General features: G+C 43.3%; 1 non-coding gene across 1 annotated transcript; it reads left to right on the plus strand.

Moving 5' to 3' along the window:
- Positions 1-13,503: 13,503 nt before the first annotated feature.
- Positions 13,504-13,605, plus strand: LOC136404757 (small nucleolar RNA U13). Its single transcript, XR_010751451.1, has one exon. It is a non-coding gene; the product is annotated as a small nucleolar RNA U13 (small nucleolar RNA).
- Positions 13,606-14,044: the final 439 nt, after the last annotated feature.

Consider the following 14,044-nt stretch of genomic DNA (forward strand, 5'->3'; position numbering starts at 1 on the left):
AAACAATGGAGCCAAAAACTGATAGGCCATTGTCTTTAATTCTAGCTTGCACCCAGCGGGCAAGTAAAAATACACACTGGGCTCCAAAACCCACTCACATTCAGTGCTCACAAAGCCACTGACTTATCCGAGTTTCCTAGAATCAAAGGTTTCTAGCTCACCAACCTTATTCTCCTCAGTTCCCCATCTCCTTCCTTATCCCAGATACAAACTCTACACAAACTGGCATCTCACTCAGCACTCCGCCATCTTGGCTGCTTCTCCTGGCCTACTCCACATGGCCTCCTTCTGCTCTCTGCTCTGCTCTCTCCTCTAATGATAACCTCAGGAACCAAGAGCGCAAGCTCCTGTTCTGCCCCTATTTTATACTGTAGATTCAAAACCTTTAATTTAATATACAAAATAGGGAAGTCTCTAATACAAAGTCACTTCTCTGAGGCATGATGGGATTGCACCACCCCACATCAAAAAGGGTGGGAAAGACTTAATCCCAAAACCAAGCCCCAGGCTACAAGGATTCTCAACACATTAATATCACCTGGGCTATGGCCTCACAGAGGGCAGCGCTATTTTTAACAAAGTGAGCATAATATATTTTATCTGCCCAACAATAGTCCATGAAATGCATACAGGAATAGCCATGGGCTGTGCAATCTACTCTAAGAAATAAAGTCAGGTTCTGGCTGGAAAGCTCAGTTGTTTAGAGAATCATCCCAATATACCGAGTTTGTGATTCAATCCTTAGGGCACATACAAGAATTAACCAATGAATATATAAATAAGTGGAAAAACAAATTGCTAGTTTTTTCTCTCCCTTCCTCTCTCTCTCTAAAATAAATTTTAAAAAATTAGAAAACAAAGTCAAGAGAGGAATTCTAAGGCCTAACAGGACTATCCTTGACTATGGGCTGTCCCGTGAAATAACCTTGCTGGGTGCCCTGGGAAGCTGGCCGGTCTGGACCTCACCCCGAGTTCTGAGGCCTCATTGTCTTTCACGTTGGAAGTCAGTGAGGGCTGCATTGAGGTGATGAAGTCCTTCCCTAGAACCTTCTGTGAGAGGGAAACAATGTTGATGGGAGGGGTCTACACAGGAAGGATAATGATAGAGATGATAGAATCACTTCTCCCAAACAGAGATGTTCCTAGATCTGCTCTGGCAATTTCCATAGCTAGACTGAAATATAAAGTTGGCATTCGTCCCAGTAGACCAGGGCGTGTTTAAAGTCTCCTCAACAGTTCCACAGACCCTGAGGAAACTTGAGTAATAGGAAAAAAACAAAACAAACAAACAAACACAACAAAAACCAGACTCTTTCCCATGCCTTCACATGCTAGAGTTGCCTTTAGAATTAAAAATAATCATTTGCAACTTTGTATGTGTTTACTTCACAAGTGTACACAACATATATTTTTTATAAGTGTGAGTGGAAAGTGAATGATTCACTACCATTTCTAGATGAGTTCTGAAAACTACATGAACTTCTGAGTTCTCTGATAGCATGTATATGCCAAGGAACATTTATTCTTTTCAATAATTGTAAAAAATACCACAGTGCTTGCCACATGTTGATCTATATGCAACTTTTGTTTTCAATAACATAATCAGAAGTAAAGATCTGTGTGAGGCAGGCCTGTTCCAGCTGACATCTGGCCACTTGCATTTCTTCTCTTTCAGCTAGCCAACCTTTGCCTCTAAACTACACACACTTTGAAGGAGAGAACTTCCTAGCCAATGGATAAGGGTTTTGTTTTTCATTTTCAGGATCAAGGAGAGAGACTCAGAGAGCCAAATAAGTTATATGTCTGTCTTGAATAAAATCTAGAGGCCCACAGTGAACATGCTCTTATTCACAATTCGCATTACTGTAAGGAATGGCTGTAGTAAACAATAAATAAACTGGTTCACCATATGAATAAAGTCAGTTCTGGTTAATGATAACAGTGCACTCTTTAGCATTATGTAATACCCCTTTGAGGCAAACACCATATCATTAGCCTCCTTTTAAAGATAAGTTAACTGAGTCAAGAGGTTAGATGCTTTATTTGAGGCCACCCAGAGATCAAGCAAAGACCTTATCATGCTTTTTCTACCAAAACACCACAGGCAAGATTAGCCCCTGTGGCTATGCTGTTTTATTATCTGGGGAGGAGGATTATTGCAGGCTTTGTACTTTGATAACATTAGGGGGTGGAACTGGAACTGCCCCCCTAGCCCACCTCACCCTTAAACAAGAAGTGTAGAATGCTTAGGACAGAGATGTGGTGAGGTATCTTGAATGCTTAGTCTGGTGAAATCTCTCAAATCAAAAGGAAGCCTGAGAATATAGCTACCAGAGTTAAGGACTGAAGGTAAGAAAGTTTACAAGGAGGTGGGAGAAAGCAAGGCTGAGATTAGATTACAAATGCAAAACAGAGTTTATTCTTGCATTATTATGTATTGATGATTGTATTATTTTTCATACAAACAACTCTAAACCTACATTTGCCCCACCTTGTACTAGGACAATGCATTAGTAAAAAGTAGTACATGACAGTTGGGTAAACAAATGTTTTCAGGTTTGCTCCCCCACACTGGGGCAGCACCATGTGTATATAGTCTATGGAATGCTGCAGGTGCTTGCCCTCAGGGCGGCAGATTGCAAATTGCAGATTGCCTTCCTGCTTGGGAGGAGCCATTGTTGCTATTGTTTGCTGGAGAAGGTTTTTCCCCCAGCCTGTTTTGCTAGAGAGAGCATGAGAGAGAGAATTCAGAGAGAGAGCAAGAAAGAGCTGAGGGTCTTAGACACCCTGCTGAGGCTGCTGGTGGGGCAGGGGCTTGTGGGTCCAGGTGAGTCCAGAGAACAAGCCAAGGCTTTGGGAGCCCAGAGTGAAAGGAAAGTGGTCTTCCCTGTCTGTTTGCTCATCTGCCTTTATGAGACTTTAATAAATGGAATGGCTCACCATTTTCTGGCTCCACAGTTCCTTTACCGTCTGCCCAAATCCAATGAGAACCTGCATCTGCATGGCCACAGCGGTGGCCATTGGGCTTATATATGGCGTAGCCAGTAGGATAGGATTCAGATCAGATTAGTATGGATTCACAGACACCCTTGAGGAGTGGGGTAGAGGGTTGGTCGTTACACTCCAGTGTATGGTTCCCCATGGTGGTCCTTTTGGGGACCATGGGCTGGCTGTTTCTTACAGCCCTGCGAGAGGAAACTGAGAGCTCTGTGCAAGAGGCAACCCAAGGTCTGCAAACCAAGCAGCACAACAGCATGAGCTGGAATGGTCATTAGAGAAAGAACTACAGGTACAGTGCCTGGAACTGGAATGGTCTGTGGAGAAGGAGGCCGACCAGGTTCAAGAGCTGCTGAGCACTGTTGGTGCCTGGAACAGGAGCAATCTACAGGTTTGTGAGTTGGACCGTTGGCAGTGGCAGCTGTTGGATAAACAACTGCAGGTCCAGCTTCAGGCTGAGAGCCGGCAACCGCAGGATCGGAAGATGGAGCTGTGGCGGCAGAGTGGCTCTGAGTCTGTGGGAACAGGTGTTTCCAGCTCCTCTTCTGAGGATGAGGAGGCTCGGGCTGAAGCTGTCATCCACACACTCGGAGCTTGGCCAGTGGTCGTCCAGAAGGTAAAAACCCAGCAGCAAAGAGTATCTACTGAGCCCCTGGTAGTCTTGCTGCAATTGTGGAATATACATGTGGATGGCATCATGCTTTCTGAAGAAGAGGTGGACAGGCTGGCCACTGTTGTCACATGCTCTTCGTTGGGGCAGTGTCTTCAGAGCTGCCACGATGGCAGGGATGAGGGAGGAGGCCTGAGGCCCTATGGGAACTGAGTTGCCTGTAATGGACCTTTACCTTGGTAATTTGTATAGACAGTGATTGTGGACTAATCACTGAGAGGTGTGATGGACTCTTGGACTGCAGCCAGAGGGGGGCACTGGCTCCCTTGTTAGATGAACATGCTGCTTTTGGATAGTCTATTATCCAGTTGGAGAGATGCACCAAGAACACTTTAAGGTTTCCATGGACACAGTCCTGAGGCCCTCCCACCTACCATGGAGTAGGGGACTAGAGATAGGCCTCCAATTTATGCATTGGGCAGAGTGCTCAGGGAGAAGGGCACCTTTGTAATTGTTGCAGTTGTATAATTTGTGCCATTACTATAGTTTGTTTATATAATGTATTTCATTCCTCTCACAGGGATATCCGTGGTGTAGATTGTGAAGTGAGGAAAAAGGGGGGTGGAATGTTGGATAAACAAATGTTTTTAGGTTTGCTCGCTTGTATTGGGGTAGCACCATGTGTGTATAGCAGGGGTTCCCAAATTACGGCCCATGGGCCGCATGCAGCCCCCTGAGGCCATTTATCTGGCCCCCGCTGCACTTCCGGAAGGGGCATCTCTTTCATTGTTGGTCAGTGAAAGGAGCATAGTTCCCATTGAAATACTGGTCAGTTTGTTGATTTAAATTTACTTGTTCTTTATTTTAAATATTGTATTTGTTCCCGTTTTGTTTTTTTACTTTAAAATAATGTGTAGTGTGCATAGGGATTTGTTCATAGTTTTTTTTTATAGTCCGGCCCTTTGATGGTCTGTGGGACAGTGAACTGGCCCCCTGTGTAAAAAGTTTGAGGACCCCTGGTGTATAGTCTATGGGAGGCTGCAGGTGCTTGCCCTCAGGGTGGCAGATTGCAAATTGCAGATTACCTTCCTGCTAGGGAGGGGCCATTTTTGCTATTGTTTGCTGGAGAAGGGTTGTTTTTCCCCCCAGCCTGTTTTGCTAGAGAGAGAGAGAGAGAGAGAGAGAAAGAGAGAGAGAGAGAGAATCCTGAGAGAGAGCAAGAGAGAGCTGAGGGACTTGGACACTCTGCTGAGCTTGGTGGGGGCCTGTGAGTCCCAGAGAGTCCGGAGAATGAGTCGGTGCTTGGGAGCCCTGATGGAAAGGGAAGCAGTCTCCTTGCCTGTTTGTTCATCCGTCCTTACAAGACTTTAATAAACAGAATGGCCCACCATCCTCTGGCTCCCCAGTTCCTTTACCATCTGCCTGAACCCAGTATAAACCTGCATGGCCACAGTGGTGGCCCCTGGCCTTACAATGACCATTCTCCTAGAGAAGCCTTCAGGATGCTGTGCATCAAGTAGTGACCTTGAGCAATTGCTCAAGGGCCTTGTGCTTCTGATGAGCTTGGCCAAGAGGAACTTTTGGGCCACCCACCACACTTTAACCTCAGTGATGCAGGTGGGTTGGGGAACAAGCTCTACTCATTTAAATTTAAATGTCCATTTTGGCTCAACAGGAATTTTATCTGAGATTTCCTCAAATCTAGAGGCTCATATCTCTCTCTCAGAGCAAACTCTCAAAATTAAACAAATATAAACAAACATGTAAAAGGGGGTGCACCATAAATATTGTCATTAAAAACCTGTGCATGAATGACCCTTTAGCCTCTACACTTTTGCAATATTGGTAAATATTGTAAGTTTTTATATTTATACTATATCTCCCCATGTATAAGATGCACATTAATTTGAGGACCTGAAAGTTGAAAAAAAAGAGTATTACATAAGTTATTGAACTCAAGTTTTATTCACCATAAAATTCATACAACTCCTCATCACTGTCAAAACTCCCATCTGGTAGCTTGTCCTCATCTGTATCTGATACAAATCACTGTCTTCAACAATGAGCACAAAAACAAGTGCGAAAAAGTGGGAAATACAAGTAAAAACTCTATAACTGCTGTATAAGATGCACCCAGTTTTTAGACCCCAAAGTGTTTTAAAAAAGTGTGTCTCATACATGGGAAATTACAGTAATTTAAACAATTGTAAAAAAATGCTGGTATGTACAAGAGGTAATTAAATCCTACTGATCTGAATGTCAGACTCACTGTTAAAATAATCAAACACAATTGTTGACATCATCTTACCAATCAGAATTTCAGTCTCACAGTCAAAACAAGTAAACACAATTGTCAACATAAGAAATATCCAAACCTGCAAAGAATTTTAATAAAAATGTATTTGGACCTGACCAGGCAGTGGTGCAGAGCATTGGACTGGGACTCAGAGGACCTAGGTTCAAAAACCACGAGGTTGCCGGCTTGAGCGCGGGCTCACCAGCTTGAGCGCTGGGTTGCTGGCTTGAGTGTGGGATCATAGACATGACCCCATGGTCGCTGGCTTGAGCCCAAAGTTGCTGGAGCCCTCCTTGCCCCCCTGCCCTGCCCCCCCAGCTCCTCTGTCAAGGCACATATGAGAAAGCAATCAATGAACTAAGATACTGCAATGAAGAATTGATGCTTCTCATCTCTCTTCTTCCTCTGTCTGTCCTTATCTCTCCCTCTCTCTTTCTCTCTGGTTAAAAAAAAAAAAAGTGCAGTATTTGGGCCAGACTGCTGGCATATGCTGGGAAGCAAGGTGCAGTGGTTGGCAAACTCATCAGTCAACAGAGCCAAATATCAACTGTACAACGACTGAAATTTCTTCTGAGAGCCAAAGTTTTTAAACTTAAATTCTATAGGTAGGTACATTCCTTATCGAGGTAGCGCCCGCATGTGGTATTTTGTGGAAGAGCCACACTCAAGGGGCCAAAGAGCCGCATGTGGCTCACAAGCAGTTTGCCAACCAATCTAGTGAATAACAGCTTTGCATCTTTTTTTAATGCATTTGAAATTAAGGAGGGAACAGAGAGAAGATTAAGTGAAGGTAGGACAAAGCAAGGAAGGGATTGGGTTACAAACTAGTTAGGATTAGGTGCTTTTACATTTTAAAAGAAGGGTTCAGAAAGGGAGCCTTTTAAAGGTGTGTTAATTTAGGTGCATATAAACAATGAACAGGGCTTGCTTAAAGCAAAGATAAGCCTTTTACTAAAGAAATTATATACCTTGGGCGTGACTACCTACCTGCCCAGTTAAGAATTTTTGATCAGATGGCCTTGAGAGGTTACTTTCCGTAGGAATCCCCTTTTTTCCCCCATTCACATAATGATTAGTATTATTATGATTGTGGTAAAAATATTTAAGAGTTTACCATATGCCAGGCCTTATAATAACCTCTGTACTTCATTTAATCCTCACAATAAGTCTATAAGACACTATTGTCACTAGTTTACAGAAATAGAATCTTGGATCAAGAAATTTGCCCCATGTCATCCAGCTATTAAGGGGATGAGACAAAATTGAAACCCAGGCCTGTTTGCCTCCAAGGTCTATGTATGATATTATAAAAAAAAGACACAGACACAAATTTTTGTTTAGTCATGCATGTAAATATGTGTGTATACCTAGAGGGCATGAAAATTCTAGAAACAAACTCAGGTATTCTAGGGTAGTGGTTCAGAATAGGCCTCCCTAAAATGTGCCGGTCTGTTTTGTGGATTATTTTGAGCTGAAGGCAATTGAGACCCTGAGGGCTCATGAGAAACTTTACTGCTTCCTTAAAGAATTTGAACCTGGGGCTTTGTTCATAATAAGAGTTCTTACAAAAAAAAAAGAAAAAAAAAGAAAAAAAAAAAGCTTTTTTGACCTATGTATATGGGAGGGCAAACTACTAATTACTGAACATCTGTGCATCTTATTGGCTTGGGAATGACCTTCCTTTTCTCTGACACCCCAAGACAGGACGTCTTACGGCATCCATAGTTCAGAATATACCTCATATATACCTCATTTTAACTTTCTGTCTCTGACTCTCTTGTGTATATATATGGTATATATATACTTAAAATATATATATATATATACACTTAAAATGTGGTTCCTTTCTCTTGTTGTAGTTCATGTTTGTTGGGCAAACAAGTGTATAGGTTTGCTCACTTGCACTTTGCCTATTTGGTGCATGAGCATGGGGCAGCGCCATGTGTGTATAGTCTGTGTAAGGCAGTGCTTGCCCTCAGAGCAGCAGATTGCAAATTGCGGATTTCCTGCCTGTTTGGTTTGTAAATTGAGAGAGAGAGAGAGAGAGAGAGAGACGGTTTGCCCAGCCTGCTTGCTCATCTGCCATTGTGAGACTCTAATAAATGGAATGGGCCACCATTTTCTGGCACACAGTTCCTATACTGTCTACCCAAATGCAATGGGAATCTGCATGGCCACCATGGCCGCTGGCCTTAGTATGTTGACCTCATTGTTAGACCAGCCAGAAGACTAGAGGAAAATTTGTTTCTTCCCATATTACATGTAGCTTTGTTTTTCTATCACTGATCTTGGCCTTGCTCAAGAACCCTAATTCCACTGCCCATGGAAAATTGCATTTTGTTAATTCAAAACTCATTTTGAGTAATTTTCACTTAACACAGGACTACCTTTCCTCTGTCTTCTCCCTTCTCCTTTCCCAGGGATGAGATAGTGAAGGCAGAAGGAGAGTGGGGCATGTATGTTACCCTGACATCAGGTGGGCGTGGAGCCTTTGACCTCTACCATCCTCTAGTCCTGCTGGTCCTCGCTGCTGAGGCTCATAGTCTATATGCTGCAGAAGTCCTGCACAGGTACTCTATATCCTCCTCCTTCTGCACAGGTACTCTATATCCTCCTCCTCCCCCACAGGTACTCTATATCCTCCTCCTTCTGCACAGGTACTCTGTGTCCTCCTCCTCCCACACGGGTACTCTATATCCTCCTCCTCCCGCACGGGTACTCTGTGTCCTCCTCCCGCACAGGTAACCTATATCCTCCTCCTTCTGCACAGGTACTCTATATCCTCCTCCTTCTGCACAGGTACTCTGTGTCCTCCTCCTCCTGCACGGGTACTCTATATCCTCCTCCTCCCGCACGGGTACTCTGTGTCCTCCTCCCGCACAGGTAACCTATATCCTCCTCCTTCTGCACAGGTACTCTATATCCTCCTCCTTCTGCACAGGTACTCTGTATCCTCCTCCTCCTGCACGGGTACTCTGTGTCATCCTCCTCCTGCACGGGTACTCTGTATCCTCCTCCTCCCGCATGGGTACTCTGTGTCCTCCTCCTCCCGCACAGGTAACCTATATCCTCCTCCTCCTGTACGGGTACTCTGTATCCTCCTCCTCCTGCATGGGTACTCTGTGTCCTCCTCCCCCACAGGTACTCTGTGTCCTCCTCCTCCTGCACGGGTACTCTGTGTCCTCCTCCTTCCGCACAGGTACTCTGTATCCTCCTCCTCCCGCATGGGTACTCTGTGTCCTCCTCCTCCCGCACAGGTAACCTATATCCTCCTCCTCCTGTACAGGTACTCTGTATCCTCCTCCTCCTGCACGGGTACTCTGTGTCCTCCTCCTCCCCCACAGGTACTCTGTATCCTCCTCCTTCTGCACAGGTACGCTGTGTCCTCCTCCTACCACACGGGTACTCTGTGTCCTCCTCCTCCCGCACAGGTACTCTGTGTCCTCCTTCTTCTGCACAGGTACTCTATATCCTCCTCCTCCTGCACGGGTACTCTGTGTCCTCCTTCTTCTGCACAGGTACTCTGTGTCCTACTCCTTCTGCACAGGTACTCTGTGTCCTCCTCCTCCTGTACAGGTACTCTGTATCCTCCTCCTCCTGTACAGGTACTCTGTATCCTCCTCCTCCTGCACGGGTACTCTGTGTCCTCCTTCTTCTGCACAGGTACTTTTGGGTCCCCTGGCTACTCTGTCATGCTGGTGCTCCTCTTGAGGAGTCTGGATCAATAGGTATTCTCCTGTCTTGTGTGAGGTGAAACCCCTTTCAGTTCCACCAACCGAGGTCTTCCCTCATCCACTGTGCTTTTTTGTCTTGCTGGACATGAAACTGATATGAAAGGCTTTGGGTCTCCTCTGGCTATCCTCTGAGAGCAGAGGCAAAACTCACATTCTCCACCTGTGGTCTTTCTAGTTCTCTATGGGGTTTCTATTGCTGCTTCTCAGGGACACAGGCAATAGGTAGGCACTAACCAGGTCTCTCTTTGCATCACTCTTCTTCAACCTAGAGAAATTTTTATCTCTTTTCATACTGGTATGAAAACTAGTCATCTTACCCACTTTATTGGTGTATGATAAAAACTCTCTGGTGCTCTGGCTCCTTCAGGCTCTTAGTCTAATGGAGCTCAAAATACCCCTTCTTCTCCTGTAAATGTTGCCTTTCAAGATGATTCTGTCTATGTTAGCCTTCAGAAAGGCTATTGGATACTTCAGTTCACTTCTTTAAGACCTCATTCTGAGGCAGTATTTTCCCCTAACTTATTGGTTCATATGGTCAAACAGAGAAATGCAAGAAGGAAATACCTCAGACATTATCTCAAAATAATAACTCAAAATATTTCTGTACAAAGATATGTGTATTGTGTGTACAGTAATTCTTCATAACTGTTCTATGAGAGCAGTGTCTTAACCTAAACTTTCCCTACAAATCTGTATGTCTTTTTATCTGTTTTCAACAATATTTAGGACATATTACCTGTTAATGAAATGTAACTAACTTGTAAAGGGATACTACACTTTTATTATTTGTAGTTATACTTTTCTTAGCAGAAAAGCAATTAAGATGTTTGAAAAGCAGTATATATTTTTGTGTGTGAATAATTAATTGGGGTACCATTTTGCACATACATGATATTTGTGCTAAAAGCAGTGCCAAAGATGAACCACAAAATTTTAGCCCCTGGGAAGTTCCCCCCCCCCCAATTTTATTACATTAAAATCATTGACATTCTCACTGAATTATGTATCACAAATCCATTTACATGTTCCCCACTAGCTGGTTAAAATCAGTCTGATGCTGGACTGTACTAAACACTAAAACACAACTACTTGTGTCCTGGCTGCATGACTTGTATTTGAAAACAGATGTTCTTTGTGTCAGTGGCAACACCTCTGCTCCATGGCATGGGTCTGGACACCATACCAGAAAGCTCTCTCTTTTATGAGAGCATAGAAAGCCAGTGCACAGAGCAAGCCTGAGAGGGAGAAGAGTAGAACAAATCGCTTCTTCCCCCCTCTAGCTGCCATTCGTCTACACATTTAGGCAAAGAGAACATGACCAGAACATTTTTGTAAGAACAAAATAAAACCAAAAAATCAGAAACTCTTAGAAACACCTACATACATTTATATTTGCATGTGTTTACTAAAATGTCCAGAAAACCATACCAAAATTTTACCAGTACTTACCTCCAGAGAGTGGAGATGTAGAGGGTGGTGAGGTGGACTTGTGTTTTCAATTTATTAAGCTTGAGCTGTTCTGATTTTTCCCCTATAAGTATGGTCTACATTGGTTTTTTGTTTGTTTGTTTATTTGTTTGTCCATCCCAGGCATTGCTCTGTTGTAACTGGAGCCATTCTAGCGCCTGAGTTGGAGGCCATGGGGCCGTCCTCAGCACCCGGGCAAACTTTGCTCCAATGGAGCCATGGCTGCAGGAGGGGAAAAGAGAGAGAGAAAAGGTAGAGAAGCAGATGGGCACCTCTACTTTGTGCCCTGGCTGGGAATCAAACCCGGGACTTCCATATGCCAAACTGATGCTTTATCTACTGAGCCAACCGGCCAGGGCCTACATTGCATTTTTAAAAATAATTTTTATAGGTCCTGGCTGGTTTCCCTGGTAGATAGAGCATCAGCCAGGTGTGCGGACATCCCGGGTTAAATCCCCAGTCAGGGCACACATGAGAAGCGACCATCTGCTTCTCTTCCCATCCCTCTCCCTCTTTTTCTCTCCTCCTCTTGCAGCCTGTGGCTGGATTGTTTCGACCATCAGCCTGGGCACTGAGGATAGCTTGGTTGATTCGAGCATTGGCCCCACATGGGGATTGCAAGGTGGATCCTGGTCTGGGGGGTTTGCTGGAGTCTGTCTCTCCATCTCCCCTCCTCTCACTTAAGAAAAAAAAGAAGCAAAATTTTTATGAAATAAAACAACATCAAATATCAGTATTATAAAGGGACAGGTTATAGCAAAAGAGTAGATTGAGGGGTGTCTCCTCCCTTCAGATGCAACATCAGCCCTGGAAACCACTGCTGTAGAAGCATTTTGTTATGCCAAAGGAGCAAAGGGGGAAAATGAGCCCTTTACTCTTAAAAAAAGATGAAACAAAAGTGTAAAGGGTAAGTTTTCAGGTATACTGTGAATAAGGAGGTTTGAAATCTACAGGCCACAGCCTGACTCTCCCCCACACATGCCTCCCAAAGCTGAGATAGCAGGCTCAGCACCTAGGTCAACATCTTGATTCAGTCTCAGTAGCGCCTCTGCCCAGCCGCCCACAAACCCAGTATATTAATGAAGTGAAGGATGTGTGACGAGCCCAGCTCTGCAGTTGGGACACAGCCCTGGCATAACTCCTGCTGACATGTGCCACTCCTGGAATGCTGGGCACTCCACCTTCAAACTAACTTCTGGCTGAACTGGTGGTGTCCTGGTTCTAGCTGAAAAGAGGCTCCAGTCCTGGTTTTCACTCTTGAATTATTGGTTGAGGAGCAAAAGCCAAAAAATGCAACCTACCCTGAGCAACAGCCAGGATGTTGATGCTGCCAGGCAATTTCTGGCTCACTGGACCACCACCTCCTACTTTCTGGACCAAGAGGATACGCCAGAGACCAACCTCCCGTGCTTCAGGCCTCGCTGACCAATCCCTGGTCCCATGGGGGTTCCTCCTTTGCTTGAGTTACTACCTGGTAAGGAGTTGCACTCTTTCCAAAGTGTATGCATACTTTTACACTATCACAATGTGGAATTTGTAAATTGTAATTTAAAAAAATATTTTTTAAAAAAGATGTGGAAAAACCACATTCAGCATTTATTTTAAAATGATGGCCTCAGGAACTAGAAGAGCTATAGTGAAGTGGGGTTTTATTTTTAGTGCCATATGTGCACTAACAAGCTTAAAACTTCACAGAATAAGTTGCTACCTGTGTGATTCATCATAGCATCATTGCAACTCTAACATGGTAGTGTACTTTTCCTGTGAAGAAGTGTTTGATGCATAGGACTTAAAATGCTGTGATGGAACCACAGCTGTATAGGAAAATAATTCTTTATCTTTATGGAGAAGTTGTCTATAACTTGAGCTAAATAAACATGTTTGTGATACCCATTAGTACAATGTGGTAAAGTGATATAGTAAAGATGAGAAAAATCTAAGAATATTGAAAGAATATGCAGTGAAGAATTCTACAATTATGATAATGAAGAATGTTTCAAAGCTTCGCTTCTGGGTCTGGCAACAAAACACTTAATTGCATTGTATTTCCAAAATAATCTATTCAACCACATTACATTTAATTGGCAAATTTATTTTTAAAAATAAATTCATCTCTTCATTTTCTTTTAGCCTTATTTTAAAAATCAAGACTCACAGAAAAGTTAACTGGCTAAAATTTGCCTAACTAATGCTTAGTAAAGACAAACTCCAAACACCTCCTGACTCCAAACCAAGTCCTCATTTTATATGACCAATTTGCCTCCAAGGCTGCCATTTCCAGACAATTATGTTTTATTGCTTTATTCTTTATGTCATTTTGGAACTTAATTTTTTTTCATTCCTCCTCACTGACACCTATTTTCACGAAGTCGTGTTTACTATATCAGAAATGATCAATGATCCTTCTGTAGTTTATGAATACTGAGCGGGTGTTTACGCTCTCCTGTGAGATGTGACTCCCTCAAACCTTGTTCCACTATCAGCACATTACCCGTCTGATGTGAAGGAAAAGAAAAGAAAAGAAAAGAAAAAGAAATGCTCAACAGATAGTAAAAACAAACAACAACAACAAAATACACACACACATAAACAACCGTGGAACACATGAGTAGGTTAACAGCAGAAATTTTCCTAAGTGCTCGAACCAATAGAACATGAAACCAAAAGTCTGTTTTCTTGTTTACAAAGACTTTGACTTTTTCTTAACAGTGACAGCGTAAGGTTTTTTAATAGCGATACTTTTATATCTTTTGAATTTCATCAGTTTATATTTTATCTTTGAAAATTTGCAGCACCTTTGTGCTAACTATAAGAGGTTTGCATTCTTTGTTAGAACACTGGCTACAAGAATGATGAACACTGTCAAGTAAGGAAAACTGAATTTCCTCTACTTGTTCCAACTTTGACCTTGGAGAAGATAATAAGTTTTCTTATTAGGCA

Source organism: Saccopteryx leptura, chromosome 4, assembly GCF_036850995.1.
Source record: "Saccopteryx leptura isolate mSacLep1 chromosome 4, mSacLep1_pri_phased_curated, whole genome shotgun sequence".
NCBI lineage: Eukaryota > Metazoa > Chordata > Mammalia > Chiroptera > Emballonuridae > Saccopteryx > Saccopteryx leptura.